Source organism: Apium graveolens, chromosome 5, assembly GCF_009905375.1.
Source record: "Apium graveolens cultivar Ventura chromosome 5, ASM990537v1, whole genome shotgun sequence".
Taxonomy (NCBI): domain Eukaryota; kingdom Viridiplantae; phylum Streptophyta; class Magnoliopsida; order Apiales; family Apiaceae; genus Apium; species Apium graveolens.
Window position 1 is genome coordinate 39,557,188 of NC_133651.1, and position 14,057 is coordinate 39,571,244.

A 14,057-nucleotide genomic window follows, 5' to 3' on the forward strand; every position below is an offset into this window, starting at 1 on the left:
GGTGTGACCCTGTAGGTTCAATATTAAGCCGGTAGTAGAAATAAATAATAATAAAACTATTTTATTATTATTTATATAAATTCTCTAATTCATTAAATATGATTAATTAATTAATCATATTTATTCTACATCGTGAGGGATACTTCTCAGCATATCGCGACTATCCGGATAATACGAATTCACTGCTAAGAATACCAAGAACCTATTCAGTGAGTAGTTACCGTACAATTAATTCCTTCTACCCTGCAATGTCACGATTAAATACATGGTATGGAACTTGTGTCAAGCCTATCTTATTTAATCACTTGCTTTCCCATTCACTATGCTTAGTTCTATTTAATGTAAATTAGAAACTCCTTTCTAATTTCATTCACTCTGGCCAGAGATTCCTGAACTAACATAAGTGGATCAACATTGAACATTCTCTTCCTACACTGGAAGGGGTAGATCCTTTATTGATCATACACTATCTTCGTGTACAAATTCCTATACCCAGTAGAGCCCTTATAATTGTCCCTTGAGACTAAGAACTAAACCAAAGCATAGTTCAGTGTACACAAGATGACTATGATGACCTCAAGTCTAAGGATACTTGTACAACTATCACTATGTGAACAACTGCTGACACGTGAGTGAACTCCATCAGTTGTTCAGCTGTGTGAGTCATGTTCAGTGAACTTATTCTATAATAAGCACCTACATACTAGCTATAGTGTCACCACACAAATGTCTATGAGAACAAACATCCTTCATAATGAAGCAAACATAGTATGTACCGATCTTTGCGGATTATTAATTACCAGTTAGTAATCCTATGACCAGGAACTATTTAAGTTTAGAGTTATCATCTTTTAGGTCTCATTATTATGATCTTATCACAATCCATAAAAAGCTTTACTCTAAACTGTGGTATATCTTATTTAAACATTTAAATAGATAGAGCCCGCAATAAAAACAAAACAAGTCTTTTATTAATATCAATGAAATCAAAACAGATTATATAAAAGTTATTCCTAAATCCTCATACATGATTGGACTTAGGACATATCTCTTTCAATCTCCCACTTGTACTAAAGCCAATCACTCTAGTATCTAATACCCATCTTGTCTTTATGATGATCAAAGTGACTCTGAGAAAGTGGCTTTGTGAGTGGGTCTGCTACGTTGTTATGTGTGTCAACTATCCCGACGTTGACATCTCCTCTATTTTCAACTCAGATTCACCACCAAAAACAAGAAAAATGTCCTGAGTCCTTCGCAAGTACTTAAGGATGTTTTTTACTGCTTTCCAGTGGTCTTCACCTGGATTGGACTTATATCTTCTCGTCACACTAATTGAATAAGCAATATCAGGCTTTGTACACAACATCGCGTACATGATAGATCCTATTGCTGAAGCATAAGGAATCTTACTCATACGCTCTCTTTCCTCAGGTGTCTTAGGAGACATTTTTTCGGAAAGGGACACTCCATGGCTCATCGATATGAGACCTCTTTTGGAGTTTTCCATGCTAAACCTTTTAAGCACTTTATGGATGTATGTACCCTGGGTAAGACCTATCATTCTTCTAGATCTATCTCTATAGATCTTCATACCGAGAATGTAGGATGCTTCTCCCAAGTCCTTCATGGTGAAGTTCTTTGATAGCCATACTTTGACTGATTGTAGCATCGGTATATCATTTCCTATAAGAAGTATGTCATCCACATACAATACAAGAAATGTTACCGCGCTCCCACTAACCTTCTTATAGACACATGGTTCATCTATGTTTTTGATAAAACCAAACTCTTTGATTGTCTCATCAAAACGGATGTTCCATCTACGAGAAGCTTGCCTTAAACCATATATGGTTCACAGCAGCTTACACACTAGGCGTTCATTTACCTTGGAAAGAAAACCCTCTGCTGTGTCATATATACTTCCTCCTCAAGTTCCCCATTGAGGAAGGCCGTTTTCACGTCTATTTGCTAGATCTCATAGTCGTAGTAAGCAACAATCGCAAGCAAAATCCGAATTGATTTTAACAGGGCTACAGGCGAAAAAGTTTCATTAAAGTCAATCCCTTGCCTTTGTTTGAATCCTTTTGCCACGAGTCTGGCCTTATAGGTCTCCACCTAGCCATCTGCTCCAATCTTTCTTTTGTATACCCACTTGCACCCAATAGGCTTAACACCTTCAGGCGCCTCAACCAGAGTCCATACTTGGTTGGTATATATAGATTCCATTTTGGATTTCATGGCACTATGCCATTTCTCTGAGTCAACACTACTCATAGCCTCATTATAGGTCACAGGGTCGTCATCATCAATGATTGACAACTCATTGTCATTCTTAATGACAAGGCCATAATACCTCTCAGTTTGGCGAGACACTCTCCCTGTCCTACGAATGGGCTGTTCCACAGAAGGTTGTTCAGTCTGAACAGGTGTTTCCACTTGATCCGTAGTAGTTTGTGCTTTTTGAACTTCATCAAGTTCAATTTTGCTCTCACTGTTTCCTTCAAGGATAAACTCCTTTTCCAAGAAGGTAGCATGTCTGGAGACAAACACCCGATGATCGGTGTAAAAGTAATACCCCAAAGTCTCTTTAGGATATCCCACAAAATTACATTTTACGGATTGAGATTCCAGCTTATCTGGGTCAACTTTCTTGACATAAGCTGGACATCCCCAAATCTTAACGTGTTTAAGACTCGGTTTCCTTTCTTTCCATATCTCATATGGTGTTTGAGGAACAGATTTGGAAGGCACCTTATTCAGTAAATATGCCGAGGTTTCCAATGCATAACCCCATAGGAATACTGGAAGATTCGCATAGCTCATCATGGACCGAACCATGTCTAACAAAGTTCGATTTCTCCTTTCAGATACCCCATTTAACTGTGGAGTATATGGAGGAGTCCACTGAGAGACTATACCATTTTCTTTGAGATAATCTAGAAACTCTCCATTCAAGTATTCACCACCTCGATCTGATCGAAGAGTTATAATACTGTGTTTGGTTTGTTTCTCCACTTCATGTTTATATTCTTTGAACTTTTCAAAGGCTTCAGACTTGTGTTTCATCAAATACACAAATCCGAATCTAGATATATCATCTATGAAAGTAATGAAGTATGAAAATCCACCCATGGCTTGCGTAGACATTGCTCCACATACATATGTGTGTACCAATCCTAGCAAATCTGCAGCCCTCTCTCCATGTCCACTAAATGGAGATTTGGTCATTTTACCCAATAGACAAGACTCGCATGTAGGATATGATTCAAAATCAAAGGGGTCAAGTAACCCTTCCTTATGTAATGTTCGCAGTCTATTTTCACTAATATGACCTAGCCTACAGGGCCATAAATAGGTCAGATTTTCATCATCTCATTTTCTTTTATTAGTTTGTTCAATCTGAAGTAAATCATGCTCTACATCACATATATACAGACCATTATTTAAAATGCCACGTCCAAAAAGAACATTATCTCTAAGGATAGAACCATCCACATCCAACATAGGAATAAAAACAATATTCCTCACAATAGAGGGAACGTAATAACAATTATTCAAAATAATAGTTTTGCCCGTAGGCATATGTAAACTAAATGATCCTATAGATATGGCCGCAACCCTTGCTCCATTACCCATACGTAGAATCACCTCATCTTTTTCAAGAGTCCTACTTCCCTTTAGTCCTTGCAACGAATTGCAAATATGAGAACCACAGGCGGTATCTAATACCCAAGTAGAAATTTGACCTAGTGACATATTAACTTCGATCATGAACATGCCTGAATCAGAAGCGGTAGTCTTACTACCCTTCTTCTTCTTCTTCTTCAATTCTGCAAGGTAAACCTTGCAGTTCCTCTTCCAGTGCCCCAACTTGTTACAGTGAAAACAAACAGCTAAATTAGGACCAGTCAACTTGTGAGCATCTAGTATGCTCCGGAGTGATAGTGCAGAAGACATGACGAATATAGTAAATCTGTAAATGATAAACACATAACAACACTTAGCAAATATTCAATTTCATTTCAAAACACTATATGAATCGGGTCTTTATTCATAAGTGTCTCCCACTAGTTTATCTAATTTTTTCAACCCCTTAAGTGAAAATGAAGCATTCATAATGCTAGTGGGAATAGGGATCCTACATTCCATCACACAACCTCGGCTGTGGCACGAAACGTCATGTGATGTTCAATAGGCAGACAACTCTTGTCAATTACATCTTATGTTATTCCCTAATATAAGTTTAGCCTCTTGAATAATTGAGTCACGGCTGTGGCACGACAAACTCAATATTCTAAGTCAAGTCTAACCCAACATTTCGTACAATTAAATCAGTCTCCAACGGCCCACGCCTGTAGCACGTACCGACCTTTAGATTCTAATTCAATGTACACATCTCTATGTAATATACAAGTTTTCTTATTTCGAAATCAAAGCCCTCGGCTGTAGCACGAAACGACAATGATTTAAAAATAAGAACCACTTTCTACCATGTTGGAAGGCTATGACCGACACAAGCCCGTTGTGTCATTGGCCAATTACTACTTGATATTATTTAATTTTAGAGGGATTATATTACGTTACAATCATAATCATATTATAAAGAGATTCTTCCTTTTAAAGTAAATATTTCAAATCAATAATCGATAATCAGATGATTCCCAGATCGGGTGGAGCATTGTCAAGAGGCGTCACTTAATAACCCTTTTCTTACAGATAGAAATCTGTTGTTGACAGAATTATCCTTTCTCTCAATATTGAAAATTCATATTCAATTACGTGTTTCATAAACACAAGAATCTCATGATCATATTTATAATATTTATTGTTAAGGCAAGAAACGATTCATATTCTAGATTTTCAAGAGCACGTCTTATATTGATTTAAGTTCACCTAAATCTATCATCGCATGGTAAACATAGGCATATATCTCAAATATAAAATTAAATAAACAAGTAAATGTAAAGTGCAATAAAGTAAATGTTTTTGGTTATGGCCCCATCCTATGTGATCTTTATCAAGTTCATGATAAAGATCAAGGTCAATCTAATATGGTGATGGAAATAAATACAACTACTTATTACATAAGTCTTCTTCTTTGTTTAGACTTCTTGTATGCCTCGTCTTCTTCTTTGTATCACCTCCATTGGATAGCCTTCTTGAGTCTTCAATTACATTACATGACTGAAAGTAAAACTAATCTAATGAACTTACAAGAATAACTCGAGTTACATTCGAGATTTATGATTACAAAGATTGACGACATGCAAGTCGTATTTAAAACCAAAACCAAAACCATTACACTAAGGTCGAAAGGCCATAACCATCCACCATGCTCATACAACACATAAAAGCATGTTAAAACACATAATCTGATCTTAACATATCATATTATCCATGATCTAATCATAAAAAGAAAATATGACAAAAATCAGAAAAATCAGAATCAAATCAGAAAAACAAGAATCACTGTTTACGGGCAGTAAACGACGTCAAACGCCTTACAGACGAGTTGTTGATAGCTTTTGCTATCAGTTTTGTTCAGACACTCGTTTACCTATGGAATAGGGTATTCGTTTGCGTAAATCGGACACCAGACCCAGATTTCAGCAAATCTGCAGCAGCCAATTCAGAATCTGTATCTAATATGATTCTCATAATTAGAACAAACATAAATAATGTATATATCAGTATATATACAGATTACATAATCATCGTATCATTATACAACTCACATGAATATCATATATTCAAAACCATACATATATAAGCATATTATATCAACATTAAATCATGGCGAATCACGTACATGCTCATATATCGAAAACAGTTAAACACATAAACGAATTAAAAACTTTTCTCAAGTAGCTCTGATGCGATTGGTTTTTAGAACATAAACGCAATGAAAACGTAAATTTAAATCTTAAAAAAAACGAAACCCTCAGCATGATCCATGCGAAAAATAATATTTAATTCGTAGTTCAGTATGTTTACCTTAAGAAGCTTTACGTTAATGGAAAGATGAAGGTCTTTAATGGAGATCCAAAAACGATGAACGGAGATCCTTAGCAGCTGCTCCTCAAATGTGAAGCACTCCACCGGTATCCACCAAGAAAACGATGTAATGAAGGAGGAGGAGATGGAGAGAATTAGGGTTTTGTAAATCTTTTTGATTGAAGCAAAAATAGGGTTTATAATAGTATATTTATAGGCAAAATTTTCCCATAAAATATTATTATTATTAACCCTTTATTATTCTCACTAATAATTAAAACACCTTTTAATTATTAATCCTTTTTCTAAACTCTTTAGAAATAATTCTCTCACTTGATTTAATTTCCAAATGTTAAATTCTTAATTAATAATATTAAGAACCTTTTCTTAATTAATTTATAATCAATTAAATCTCATTTAATCAATTATTAAATTTTCCAATTAATTAATTATTTCATAAATAAATAATTATCAGCCATTATTAATTAATTTCTCCACCATTAAATCATTCTCTTTTATGGTGTGACCCTGTAGGTTCAATATTAAGCCGGTAGTAGTAATAAATAATAATAAAACTATTTTATCATTATATATATAAATTCTCTAATTCATTAAATATGATTAATTAATTAATCATATTTATTCTACATCGTGAGGGATACATCTCAGCATATCGCGACTATCCGGATAATACGAATTCACTGCTTAGAATACCAAGAACCTATTTAGTGAGTAGTTACCGTACAATTAATTCCTTTTACCCTGCAATGTCACGATTAAATACAAGGCATGGAACTTGTGTCAAGCCTATCTTATTTAATCATTTGCTTTCCCATTCACTATGCTTAGTTCTATTTAATGTAAATTAGAAACTCCTTTCTAATTTCATTCACTATGGCCAGAGATTCCTGAACTAACATAAGTGGATCAACATTGAACATTCTCTTCCTACACTGGAAGGGGTAGATCCTTTATTGATCATACACTATCTTCGTGTACAAATTTCTATACCCAGTAGAGCCCTTATAATTGTCCCTTGAGATTAAGAACTAAACCAAAGCATAGTTCAGTGTACACAAGATGACTATGATGACCTCAAGTCTAAGGATACTTGTACAACTATCACTATGTGAACAACTGCTGATACGTGAGTGAACTCCATCAGTTGTTCAGCTGTGTGAGTCATGTTCAGTGAACTTATTCTATAATAAGCACCTACATACTAGCTATAGTGTCACCACACAAATGTCTATGAGAACAGACATCCTTCATAATGAAGCAAGCATAGTATGTACCGATCTTTGCGGATTATTAATTACCAGTTAGTAATCCTACGACCAGGAACTATTTAATTTAGAGTTATCATCTTTTAGGTCTCATTATTATGATCTCATCACAATCCATAAAAAGCTTTACTCTAAACTGTGGTATATCTTATTTAAACATTTAAATAGATAGAGCCCGCAATAAAAACAAAACAAGTCTTTTATTAATATCAATGAAATCAAAACAGATTACATAAAAGTTATTCCTAAATCCTCATACATGATTGGACTTAGGACATATCTCTTTCATTAAGATGATTTCCCGCAACATAAAATTTTCATTTCAAAACTATTAATCAATTATTTTTCTGCAAAAATAAAAATTTAATCAATAAAATAAAACAAACAATCGAGCCAACACACTGCACAGGACACGCGCCCCACGCGCCAAACAACATATCGCACAAATGGAAATAGACAGAAACCATAGCCGGAAATACCAGAATCAGGCGGCACCAACACACGCACACGATTCCCACACACACACACAATTCCCACACACACACACACAACACACACACACAGACAAGAATATACTCACGATACACACGAGGGTACAGAGCACGCGCCACCGCCGTTGCCTGGTCGGTGCTCCGACGGTAATAGGGTGGCCCAAAACATCAACGAAGACAACATACTTATCAAAAGCAGGAGTTTCGGTGGGGAATAGAAAAGAAACCATTGAGAGAAGAGATTAAGAGTTGACAGAGAGATTGAATGGGAGAGACGAGAGAGAATTGAGGGGAGAGAGAGGCGGTGATACCAACAGGGGGTGGGGGTTCAGGGATATATGTATTTATTTACCTATTTTTTCTTTTTCGTTGAAATCCTGATTCGAATCACAATTAACGATCCGTAAATAAATAATCTACGAGTAATAATATCCGAAATTTATCCGAACATATTGAAAATTTTTCGAGATAATTAAAACTAATTATTATAAAAATTTTAAAATTTAAAAATCATTTTTGAAACGAGCATTTGACCTGTATTTTACAATTTTAACGAATACACGTGGGATGAAATAAAAGCCAGAAAATTTCCGAAATAATTTTAAAATTCTCGAAATATTCAAAAGTTAAAAAAATAAAATTTTCATAATTTTTGAAATATTTTGGAATTAAATACTGATTTTACGATTTAATGAAATTAGAAAATCATTTAAAGATAAATAATTAATAAAATATTAATTTCTAAATTTTATAAGCCCCTAAAAATAATAAATAAAATTATGGAACAATAAAAATAATTTTAGAGACAATTTTAACATTTATAAGAAAAAATATTCAATACAATCACTTTAAAAATGAATTAAGTTCATACAACTCGATAATTAATTACAAAATTAATCTCCGCATCCAACAAATCACAAACAATTAATAATACTGCAACACATAGCTGAAAGAACCATCACACATTTTATTTATTAATAATTCGATAATTACATTTACATATCGGATCCGAAAATAGGTTACTTAGCCGCTAGGTAACTAAAAAGACGATACGATTTTAATACCAGAATTAGATAATTATCAAAACAGAGCTTCCTATAAAACACTTTATACAAAAATAAGGTGATAATATCTCGCCTTTTGAAAATATGGAGTTTATCGATTTATAAAATGATTTGTGTATCAAAAATTTCACGCTGGGACTCGTACATGTCAAACCGTACCCCGGATTGAAAAAGTCAAAACATGAAAAGTGTTCAGAATTATCAGATTAAGTTAAGAAGGAGTTTTCGGAAGAGTTTCGGGTTGTAAAAACGCAAAAGCGATTGAAGTGGGATGATTTCTGGTTCTAAAAAGTATTTTTTTATAATTACGTGAAATAATCATTATTAATTCTATAAATCCTTATAAAATCATATGATAATCCAAAAATTACCAGAAAAGTACCAAAACACTCTATATTTTATTCTGGATCATTAAAGATTAAAATATCTAAATTTTTATCAGAAATAAACATCAAATATTAATCTCAATTATTAAATAATTCACCAAAATTCCAATAAAATCACATAATAATTATTTATTGATAAAACAATTACATAATATTTTTCAGACGTTACATTCGGGGTAATTATTTTATTTATATCTTGCTTGTACAGGTTTAGTGAGTAGTTAGTGTAAATAATGCCCCAAATCTATACCCCGGATTTGGAGGGTGTTATAGAATATGTGTTTAAGAGGAATATGATTTGCGATTCAACAAGCATTGTAAAACATCTGGTTGCCGGTTTATATTAACTCATATACTTGTAACTGAAAAAATACAGGATGTCTAATTTTTCTTTCATTACATTTGTTAGGTAATAAACTAACACTACGCGCAACAATGAGGCAGTTATATATATCCCAATTAACAAGAACAAGCAATAAAACCAAATAACGAAATAAAACACGAAGGCAAAATAACAAGATATATTGGTAACTGAATTGACAAAGAGAGGATAGAATACTTAGCTCTAACGGAAGTTTTAACAAATCTGAAACAACTATGACCAGCTAAGGCGATTAGCCTTCGAGAAGCCTAGACTGAAAGTGTTTGTCCTAAATCCAATCATGTATGATGAGTTAGGATGAAGTTTCTTGTATTCTTATTTGATTTCATTAATATTAATAAAAGACTTGTTTTGGTTTTATTATGGGCTTTATCCATTTAAAGTGTTTTGAATAAGATGTTCCATAGTTTAGAGTAAAGCTTCTAGAATTATAATGAGATTGTAATAGTGAGATCTAGAAGATGATAACTTTAGACTTAAACAGTTCCTGATCATAGGATAACTAATTGGAAGTTAGTGAATCCGCAAAGATTGGTACATACTATATTTGCTCCCTTCAGGAGGATGTCTGTTCTCATAGGCATTTGTGTGGTGACACTATAGCTAGTATGTAAGTGCTTATTAGGGAATAAGTTCACTGAACATGACTCGATAAGTTGGGCAACTAATGGAGATTACTCACGTGTCAATAGTTATTCACTGAGTGATAGTTGTACAAGTGTCCTTGGACTTGAGATCGTTAAAGTTATCTTGTATAAAATGAATTGTGCTTTGGTTTAGTCCTTAGTCTCAAGGACATCCATTAGGTCTATTCTGGGCATAGGAATTTGTGTATGGAGATAGTTAACGTCAATAGAGGATCTACCCCTTCCAGTATAGGAAGAGAATATCCTATGTTATTCTTAGTATGCGAGTTCTGGAATCTCTGGCCAGAGTGTATGAAATTAGAAAGGAGTTTATAATGTATGAACTTTGCATTATGAATAAGAAATCATATGATTAAATTTGATAGGCCTGACACGAGATTCATGCCTTGTATTTAATCAGGATATCGTAAGGGTAGAAGGAATTCATTGTACGGTAACTAGTCGCTGACAGGTTCTTGGTATTCTAAGCAGTGAATTCATATTATCCGGATAGTCGCGATATGTTGAGAAACATCACTCACGATGTAGAATAAATATGATTAATCAGTTAATTATATTTAATGAATTTTAAAATTCATATAAATAATAAATAGAAGGTTATTATTATTTATTTCTAGTACCGGCTTAATATTGAACCTACAGGGTCACACTATAAAAACATTAATTTATTGATGAAGGTATTTTGAGAGAGAAAGTTATTTTCTAAAGAGTTAAAAAAATAATAATGATTAAAATAGTTCTAATTATTATTTAAACATTTTATAAGATAAAGTGTGGGATTTATATAATAATATATATTGATATATTTATTATATGAAAACCTAGTGAGCCTTATATAAAGAATGAGATGAGAAGGGTTTTGGAATGCACTTGTGTTTTTGTGAAAACTTAGTTACCACCCTCTCCTTCTTCTTCATCTCTCTCTCTCTCTCAAAAGAAAAGGGCACCACTTTTATAAAACTTCATCTTTATAAAAGCTTCATCGAAGGATTATTCTTGGTGGATACCAGTAGAGTGCTTCACACTCTGAGGAACAACTGCTAGCATCCATTATTATAAAGCTTCGATTTTCAAGGTATTATTACGATTCCTCCGCTCCCTTGATTTTATATGTTTTTCTATATGTGCGATACATGGTTTTACGGAATAATTTTTATATCATGCTTCCGCTCGTCCGTAAATTCTTTCAATGGCATCAGAGCCAAGTTCTGCATATAGAGATTCATATAAAAAAATTCAGATTTTTTATGCATCGCATACAGAAATTCATATAAAAAAAATTCAGATTTTTTTATGCATGTATGAATTTATTTTGATTTTTGAAAGTTTATTTAGATTTATTTATGAATTAATTCGAAATAATTTTTGCATTAGATTTTGACCACTGATCTAGGTTCTACAAGTGTTGTAGATCATCTATGTATTTTTATTCATAATTTTGTGATATGTAGATTATTTGTTATGAATTTTTTTAAATTGTTTTAATTAAAATTCATAAAATAATTATGCATGTGAATAAATATTAATTTAATATTTGCTTCCATTCATTGGCTGACCTTGTAATTGTTGCTCAAGTAAATGATTTCGTCAGTTTTTATTTTTGGACATAAATGCAATAACAGTTACAAAAGGGGCCAATAATGATAATAATAATAGTTATTATTAATACTACAATAAATGAATTCGTCAGTTTTTGTTTTGGGATTTATATAATAGTTTTGAATTGTTTATACTCCCGGAAGTGTTTTAAAACTTGTTTTAATTATTTTAATTGCTTTTAAATACTATAATAAATCCATACATCAATATATATCAATGTGTGACATGATATTACTTGCATGCTTACTTGTTTATTTATTTATTTTTATATATGAGATATATGTCTATGTTTATCATGCGATGATAGATTTAGGTGAACTTAAATCAAAATAAGGCGTACTCTAGAAAATCTAGAATAAGAATCGTTTCTTGCCTTAAAAATAATATTATGAATACAATCATGAGATTCTTGTGTTTGTGAAACACGTAATTAAATATGAATTTTCAATATTGAGAGAAAGGATGATTCTGTCAAAAGCGGATTTCAATCTGTAAGAAAGGGGTATTAAGTGACGCCACTTGACAATGCTCCCCCCGATCTGGAAATCATCCAAAAATCGATTATTGATTTGAAATATTTAATTTAAAAAGGAAGAATCTCTTTATAATATGATTATGATTGTAAAATAATATAATCCCTCTAAAATTAAATAATATCAAGTACTAATTGGCCAATAACACAACGGGCTTGTGTCGGTCATAACCTTCCAACATGGTAGAAAGTAGTTCTCATTTTTGAATCATTGTCATTTCATGCTACAGCCGAGGGCTTTGATTTTGAAATAAGAAATACTTGTCTAATGCATAAAGATGTGTACAATGAATTAGAATCTAATGGTCGTTACGTGCTACAGCCGTGGGCCATTAGAGACCGATTCAATTGTATTAAATGTTGAGTTAGACTTGACTTAGAATATTGAGTTTGGCGTGTTACATCCGTGACTCAAATTATTCAAGAGGCTAAATTTTTATTAGGGAATAACAGAAGATGTAATTGGTAAGAGTTGTCTGCCTATTGAACATCAAATGGCGTTTCGTGCTACAGCCGAGGTTGTGTGATGGAATGTAGGATCCCTATTCCCACTAGCATTATGAATGCTTAATTTTTCACTTAGGGGGTTGTATAAATTAGATAAACTAGTGGGAGCCACTTATGAATAAAGACCCGATTCATATAGTGTTTTGAAATGTAATTGAATATTTGCTAAGTGTTGTTAAGTGTTTATCATTTACAGATTACTATATACGTTATGTCTTCTGCACTATCACTCCAGAGTATACTAGATGCTCACAAATTGACTGGTCCTAATTTTGCTGTCTGGCTTCAAAACTTGAGAATTGTTCTCAGGGTTGAGAAGCTGGAATATGTGCTTGACTCACCTAAACCTGCTGACGATGCACATAATGATGAACATGTTGTGTATCGTAAGTGGATAGATGATACAAATGTTGCTCAATGTATCATGCTAGCTTCGATGAACATTGAGCTACAGAAATAGCATGAGCATATGGATGCTCACACTATCCTAATGCATCTACAAGAGTCGTATGATGTAGCAGGGAGGACAGCTCGATATGAGATATCGAAGGAGCTGTTCGGCTATAGGATGTCTGAGGGATCATCCGTGAATGACCATGTACTTAAGATGATCAATTTGATTGAACATCTTGGGCAACTTGGTTTTTCCATGGATGGGGAGCTGACTCAAGACTTGGTCTTGCAATCACTTCCAGGTTCGTTTTCGCAGTTTGTTGTGAACTTTCACATGAATAAGCTAGACGTCAGCCTGGATGAACTCCACAGCATGTTAAAGACTGCGGAATCAAATTTTCCCTCTAAGAAGAGTTCTATTCTTCTAATTGGTGAAGGTTCTAATCCTAAGAAAAGGAAGAGAAACCCTCCTAAGAAGAAGAAGAAAGTAGGTGAGAAAAAGCCGATTTCACTAAAAGCTGAAGACCCCAAGAGCAAAGCTGTTTGCTTCCACTGTAATAAGGTGGGGCACTGGAAGAGGAACTACAAGGTTTACCTTGCAGAATTGAAGAAGAAGAAGGGTAGTGAGGCTGCCGCTTCTGATTCAGGTATGTTCATGATTGAAGTGAATATATCACTAAGTCAAATTTCTACTTGGGTATTAGATACCGCCCGTGGTTCTCACATTTGCAATTCGTTGCAGGGACTAAGGAGAAGTAGGACTGTTAGTCCCT